Source organism: Danio rerio, chromosome 15, assembly GCF_052040795.2.
Source record: "Danio rerio strain M-AB ecotype USA chromosome 15, GRCz13ab, whole genome shotgun sequence".
Lineage (NCBI taxonomy): Eukaryota > Metazoa > Chordata > Actinopteri > Cypriniformes > Danionidae > Danio > Danio rerio.
The window spans coordinates 50900001-50907500 of record NC_141035.1 but is presented as its reverse complement, the minus strand read 5'-3'; the positions used below and the strand labels follow the sequence as shown (position 1 = coordinate 50907500).

General features: G+C 41.6%; 1 protein-coding gene and 1 long non-coding RNA gene across 2 annotated transcripts in view; both read left to right on the top strand.

Annotated features, from left to right (window-relative positions):
• LOC147840730 (uncharacterized) overlaps nt 1–4096 on the top strand; it is a 4383-nt gene extending 287 nt beyond the window's left edge. The window contains exons 1-2 of the long non-coding RNA XR_015510072.1: nt 1–800; nt 1981–4096. The exon at nt 1–800 is cut by the window's left edge and continues 287 nt beyond it. This is a non-coding gene — a long non-coding RNA (uncharacterized LOC147840730). The remainder of the gene's footprint in view (nt 801–1980) is intronic.
• Nucleotides 1–7500, top strand: part of pde2a (phosphodiesterase 2A) — a gene marked incomplete at its 5' end in the record, with an annotated part of 171077 nt that overhangs the window by 35686 nt on the left and 127891 nt on the right.

Sequence of the window (7500 nt, the reverse complement as noted above, 5' to 3'; positions counted from 1 at the left end):
GACAGTCACCAAAACTATGGAAGGTAAATCCTGCCAATTTTAAATAAATCAAACATTGGAAATTAAAATGAAAATCAGATTAACATTTTCATTTTAAAATACTGTTCGCAAAATATCTGCCAGAATTGAAAACGAAATTAAATTATTTCATTTTCATTTTCACCTTGACAACACATCGTCCCTGTCAAATCGATAATTAAAATGAAGTTGCGGATTTAACATTTCATTTTCACTGCATTTCCACGTCAAGACTGCCAATATTAAAATAAAAAGCCAAACTGAAAAATAAAATGCGAAACCAATTTTTACAAGGCGTGTTGTTAATGTTCACGCTATAATAGTGACACAATTCAAATTGAAATGTAAATTTGAGTTTTCCTTTTATTGACACTTTTTCAGTTCAGTTTTCATTTTCGGTTTTATTTTCAACTGCAACCTGTATGCAAAGTCTATGCTAATCAGTGGGAGGGGCGTATTCAAGTGACGTCGAGTGCTTTCACACACAGAGCTCGAGGGCAGAAGCACGGTTTTGATAGATGGGACATAGTGATGGGAAGTTTGAATCATTTTACTGACTCGGATCTTTGAGTCTTGTTCATTGAGATGAACGAATCTTTTTTCGAGTCATTTAGTTCATTTGGTTCAATTTGCCAAAATAATATTAAAATGTTACCAATTGCTTCCAAACACATCTACACCTAACCCAAAAGGTTGATCACACGACAAATAATTCATAAATAGAAAACTATAAGAAGGAGAAAATAATAATTCAATGTTTACCTGCTCTTTTGTCTATGAAGGTAGGCTAGGGCTGCTCGATTTTGGGAAAAATCATAATCACGATTATTTTGGTCGTAATTGTAATCACGATTATTCCAAACGATTATTAGTTTTATTAATAATATATTTAGATTATTAGACAAAATTATTAGCACTCCTGAGAATTTTTTTTAAATTAATATTTCCCAAATGATGTTTAACAGAGCAAGGAATTTTAACAGTATTTCCTCTAATATTTTTCTTCTGGAGAAAGGCTGATTTGTTTTGTTTTGGCTAGAATAAAAGCAAATTTAAATATTTTGAAACCTCTTTTAAGGTCAATATTATTCGCCCCTTTAGGCAATATATGTTTTTGATTGTCTGCAGAAGAAAACTACTGTTATACAATGACTTGCCTAATTACCCTAATTAAGCTTTTGAGTCACACTTTGAAATTGAATGTTTGTATTTTGAAAAATATCTACTAAATTCTTATGAGCGGTCATCATAGCAAAGATAAAATTAATCATTATTAGAAATGAATGATTAAATCTATTATGCTCAGAAATCTTCCATTAAACAGAAAATGGGGGGAAAAGGGTTGCTAATATTCAGGAGGGCTAATAATTCTGACTTCAACTGCATATATTATTTTCCTCCCTGCAAAGGAAAGAGAAATAAATACAAGAATAAAAATATGAAACAAACTGTGCTTTAAGCATCTTCGCCGTAAGAGAAACACTTTAGCTACAAAAGTCTTCAGTCAAGAGCAGAGAGGGATTTTCTCGTTGTTTTATTAATCATGATAAAACAGGCGGCAGCTGTGCTCTGTCACTTTAATGGTTTCGCTTTCACGTGTCTTTTGATCCTCAACTCGTTTATTACAAAATGAGGGTGAATATGAATAATCACTAAACACCGCGTTTTGACACCTGTTTGAACATTGAAGCGCTCACGTTAATGACTTTAGATGTGTGTGCTCTCTGCTCGTCACAATGTGCGAATGAGACCAAGTGCAGACCGAGTGCTTCTGACTGTCTGCGCGCCGCACACACATAAGCATGCAGTCTTTCGCGCTTTTAATAGCAACAAGTGAGGACAACTGGACAGGGGGCGGTAAATAATGGAATAATCGTTTATCTCGATTAATGGTTTGTCATAATCGTTATAAGCCATAATCGAAATCGAAATCGGATTTTTGATTAATTGCACAGCCCTAAGGTAGGCTACTGTTGTCTCCTTGCTCAGCTCAGCTCTTCATGTCTTCAAATGTCAGAGATTCATTCACGTTATACTGACAGTCATATATAATCTTAACCAATGTACACAGTCTGAGCTGATAGGAGCCAAGATAATTAGTTCACCTTTCAATTCAATTATTTTTCTGGCTTTAAACGCGTATGATTGGCCGTTGAGGAACGAATGACTGAGACCCGATAGAGGACTCGAGAGATGAGCGTATCAATTCTTTTTCCGGCTCTAAACACATATGATTGACTTCTGCCTTTCCGCAATGAACGACTCAAAAGACTTGAAATGAACGATATCACAAATGTGCACACGCCCGCTGAGAGGACTCGTAGTTTCCGCATCATATAGAAGATTCGTTAAAAACGAACGAATCGTTCATGAACGACCCATCACTAATGGGATAGCATGAGTTACTAGAGTAAATACAGTATAACAGAAGTAAAATGGCAAAAACTGTTAGTCAGCTTTTACGTGAAGCAGCTGCTGCGTTGGTACAGCAAGAGGAACAGGGGACACAGGAGAACCAAACGTCAAACATCCGTCCCGCAGCAGGAGTCGTGGGCTTCCTCGGTGGGCAGAGAAACTGCAGTGTAAGTGTAACGGAGGCCAGCTAGTTGGTGCTGTGCAGGTAAACCTCACTCCTCTGACCTCTAAAGGTGCTCTAGCGACAGATGCTAGAGGCCATGGTCTTTAGCCTCCTTGGTAGAGCATCCAACTCCCATGTGGAAGGTTGCCGGTTCGATAGCAGCTCGGAGTGGGTTGGGTGGCGTAGGACCGGCGGGGTTACATTGGTGCCGTGACCCGGATGGGAGTGAGATTTAGGGGGGGTGAGTGTAACGGAACGGAGGACAGCTAGTGTGTGCTGTGCAGGTAAACCTCACTCCTCTGACCTCTAAAGGTGCTTTAGCGACAGACGCTAAAGGTCATGGTCTTTAGCCTCCTTGGTAGAGCAATCGACTCCCATGCGGAAGGTTGCCGGTTTGATAACAGCTCGGAGCGGGTTGGGTGGCGTAGGACCGGCGGGGTTACATAAGTGCGGTAGGCCTTGTGATAAATTCCTATCATATACTGTATTAGGTCTTGTGACGATAATAACTTGTTAGTGCTAAAATCTTTGAAAGATAAGACTTTGAAAGATTAGATTACATAGCTTGTTTGGCGATGTTGTCCCGGGAGAGAGCCCCTCGCGTTTGAAGGCTGAGAGGAGAGTTGAGCTCAGGTAGATCTGGAGAACTCCTCTGCTTGTGAGCGTGTAGGAATAACTGAAATATAGCTGGCTAAGAGTTTAGCTTATGGTGCAACTTTGGATTAGTCAATTTACTTATATTGTATGTTTTTGGACGGTGGGAGGAACCCGGGAGAAACTGACGTGAGCACGGGGAGAACGTGTAAACTCTGCACAGAAATGTCGGCTGACTCAGTGAGGGCTGGAACCAGTGGTGTTTTTGCTGTGAGGCAACAGTGCTAACCACCGGGCTGCCATGCTAACGTGCAAACACACAACAACAACAGTCTATGATGAATAAAGACTCCGTGAAGAGTCCGTGACTTCTGAAGAGTCCCTGAACCAGGCATGGGTCGTGGGCAGGTAGCGAACATCAGAGTGCGTATAACAGGCGTGGTTCGTGGGCAGGCAGCGAGTATCAGAGTCCGTATACAAGGCGTGGGTCGTGGGCAGGCAGAAGGCGAAGCAGAGTCAAGAAACAGGCTGGAGTAATACACAAGGAGTCAGGCAGGAATAACGCTCAGAAATGCTGGCCGGGGCTAAACAAGACTTCGCACTGAGTGAGCGTTTGGTGCTGGCTTATAAAGGGTACGTGGGTCATTAGCGGGATTCAGTTCAGGTGTGCATGATCAGGGTAAATGGATGATGTAATACTTAGAAGTCCGGAGATGGTGGCCTCTGCTGGCCAGCGAGGGGAATGACTGGGACCGAGTCGGTGACAATTATATATATATATCGGATTAGCTTAACGGGAGGGAGATTCATTTGAACGGGCCTTCAAATGAATCGACTCTTTAGATCTGAAGCTATCGTTCGAGTGGGCAGTCGAGTTTATCATGGCTATTGCTATCAAAATAAAAACCCATGCACGTTTGAGCAGGGTAACAAGATCGAAGTTTAAGACATTGGATTCATAAATATACACAGGCACCTTTCTTTATACAAAATTAAACTTTATTGACTAATCTAACAGAAACTAACACCTAACACAAACACACATTCATACAGGTATAGAGGAGTGTAAAGAAAATAAGATGTTGAGAGAATGTAATGATAGGAAAACCTCGGATTTTGTAAGAGCAAACCAAGCAAACCAAACATAATCGATTTTACCCTTCAGGGTCTATTTATGGTTGCATTTAGTTTACACCAGTTCAAGAGAAAGTGTACTTGCGTTTGTACGTGATGTGAAGAAGCTCCCTTTGCTGTGCACGTGGCTGGCTGGTTGTTCTTGGTCCTCGCGAGGTAGACTCTCGATGGAAAATAAAGAAAAAAAGGTATCTGAGATGTGAATGTCCGAGCTGTGCGATTAACCCTTTCCATCTGGGTCTCCGCCTGCTTTCTTGGAGGTTTCTCTGCTTAGGTCTTGACCTTAGGTCGTTGCTATGACTTGAAGAGTTGAAGAGAGAGTTCCTTTTTGAACGAAGAGTTGAACAAAAGCTCTTTCTGAAGAAGAGTGTTGAGACGAAGAGCAAGTTGATGAGCTTAAAGAGGTTTAAGAGTTTTAAGAGAGTGGGCGTTGCTTTGAACACAAGCTTTATAGGGAGGGTTTGTAACCACCCTCCGTGGAAAGTTGACCAATCAGAAACTTCCCTGAATCATGGCTTTATGACTCTGTCCGAAGTAAAGGAATTGACCCTTCGCTAAGCCACGCCCAAAAACTGCCACCCACCAATCGTGGCTTAGCAACTGTAGCTACGCGCAGGGGCTCTGTCAAGCTTTCGAGCGAGTGCATATGGATTGTGCAAATCTGATACCCGGTATCCTAAAAGTTTGGACGGGATGGTGGAATTTTTTCCCTTTTCAAACCTAAACCCCAAGAGCAGAAATGCCAGCGTGGATCAATCTGTGTGAGGGGCGCTAAAGGAGCGGAGCTAAGTTGGTTTTGTTTTGATATTCCTGACACACATTCAGTGATAGACAGACTGCAATAACTCACACACCTCTTACCCTAAACAGATCTAAACTGTGCTTCCTACAAAAACACAAAGCTGGTGATGTTTCACAGCTGTCGTATTCCTTTTTTTCGTTTGATATTGTGAGTAATGCTCCATTTAGACTATGGTCCTTGACCGAAAACTGGAAACCATCGAGGTGAAGCTAGCGGCTCTGCAGCAAATTTTGGCCAGATCGGGAGACGAGTGATGGACATTAAATATCTGGGGAATTGGCAGATATTGACCTAAAGTTGAAGTATCTTACTGTCTTTTTTTCGGCTCTCCTCTTACTTCTGCCAGACGGCCTCGGCTGGAAGTAAACAACTCCCTGGGATAAGCAAGATAAGCGGACGCTCTGAAATTCCTGCCCCTGTCAAGGACACCTGCGGGACTCTGGACTATGCAGGCTCACACACACACAAACATATCTACAGATAAACATTCACCACCGATCCCCATCCAAACGCCTGTGCTTTTACCCACGTGGGGCGTGGGAGGGGCTGCGACTTGCGCCGGAAATGGCTGCTGGACCAGTTGGCTGCCCGCACTCAACGGACTGTTTTCCATTACCCCTGTTCCCATCCCCTCTGTCTATGTTGTGTCTTGCCGGTGTGCTTATGCTAAAATAGGGCTGTTTCTCTCCCTTTTCTCACTTTGTCCTAATCAAGGGCAAGCTGAGGGGGTGTTTTTTAGCCTAACTGTCCAAATGTATCTTTCTTCGTTTCTAAATGCTGCCTCCTATGATCGGTCTCCCCTGAAAAGTTGTTTGTGATGTTTTGTGTATGGTCTGGGCGGTCCAATTTCGCTATACGAAAGTGTAGTGACAAATAAAGGCTTGATTGATTAAGTCTTCGCCATAACGCTAGTAGCGTAGTCATACTAATAGCGAATAATTCATAATGACATGAGTTATTGATCCGGAAATTACGAATCTGTTGCTAACTTTACTGAACTTCATATCTCCATCTATTTCAAGCTACGAATATTTGAAATTACAAACCAACAGAACAAAACCGAGATATGATCACAAACTGAGCAGCTGCGATCAATATACTTCACCCGCAGCTGTTTTTCAGTCATTTATAAAGAGCACACACACATACTGACAGTAATAGGTAACTTACTGTACATTGTTATGGTCAATGATGCTAATATTCAGCACAAATCCATCAGTTTCCCTTTCTGGCTGTTCTATCTATGAATGTACTATGTAAAAGCACTGCATGTTTCCAGTGACGCTATATTTCATTGCACATCAATTAATCTGTCAGGCTTTTTGGCTAAAATAGAGAAATCACGGTTTCATTTGTTATTATTAGATTATTTTTAAATGTCACCTCTCCTGCTGAGCATGAGCTAAGCTTGGTTAGCTTATGAGGCGGCTAGGCTAAGCTAGCTTCCATTTTGGTTGATTTATTCTCTAATCGGTTGCGTATTATGTGGTGAACATATCCCTGTAATGCATACTGCAGTCCTTTTTTGTTTGGCTTTCTCGGATATCTCACCTGTTCGCCAAAAATGACATTATATATCCCTGGCAGTGTCTGAAACCGCGCACACACATTGAAAAAGCCATGCCAGGCACGAAAGCTTGACAGGCGTAGCAACAGTAACTAAGGAGGGCGGGGCTTAGCAAAGGGTCCATTTGCATAGGTAAATTTGATGCAAACTGAGGCAGAAATGTTCAAGTCTCTTAAAATGTTAATAGGTTGCACTCGTAATAACATAAAATGTCAACAATCGTTCAGTACACCATATTAGCTTCAAAACAACTCTAAACATGAACGGCTTATGAGCTTGTTTAGCTTCGGTACAGGTAAACATTGTATGCAGAAGTATTAAAACCATAATATTAATACAGGCGTTAGGGAAACATTGCAAAACACATGCTTACACTTAAAGAGAGAGGAAAGTTTACATTAAAACATCAGTCTTAAGCGAAGAGCTTATAGGAGTCCTGATCCGTTCTTTGTTCAGTGCTGTGTGTGCTGGGTCTTAAATACCTCAGAATCAGATTACAACTGACCATCGAGTCTTCCCTGGGCAAAGTGGGCTCATTTGTTGAATAAAAGCAAAATAATGATGTGTCTGGGAGGCCATGTTCGTTACAAAGATGACCGGAGTGGAAAACTCTGGTCATTTACAGTGAGTCAGTATTCATCTGATTGGCGCAATAGCTGATGCAGGACCAGCTGTGATCAATCATAAACACGAGAGCCTCTCAATTTATAAATAAACCGCACTTCAAGACACAGCAATAGCGTCCGATGCAGCAGATTGACTTCATGGCACTAGTGTACATTGCAAATAAATAAAGACACACTTGAA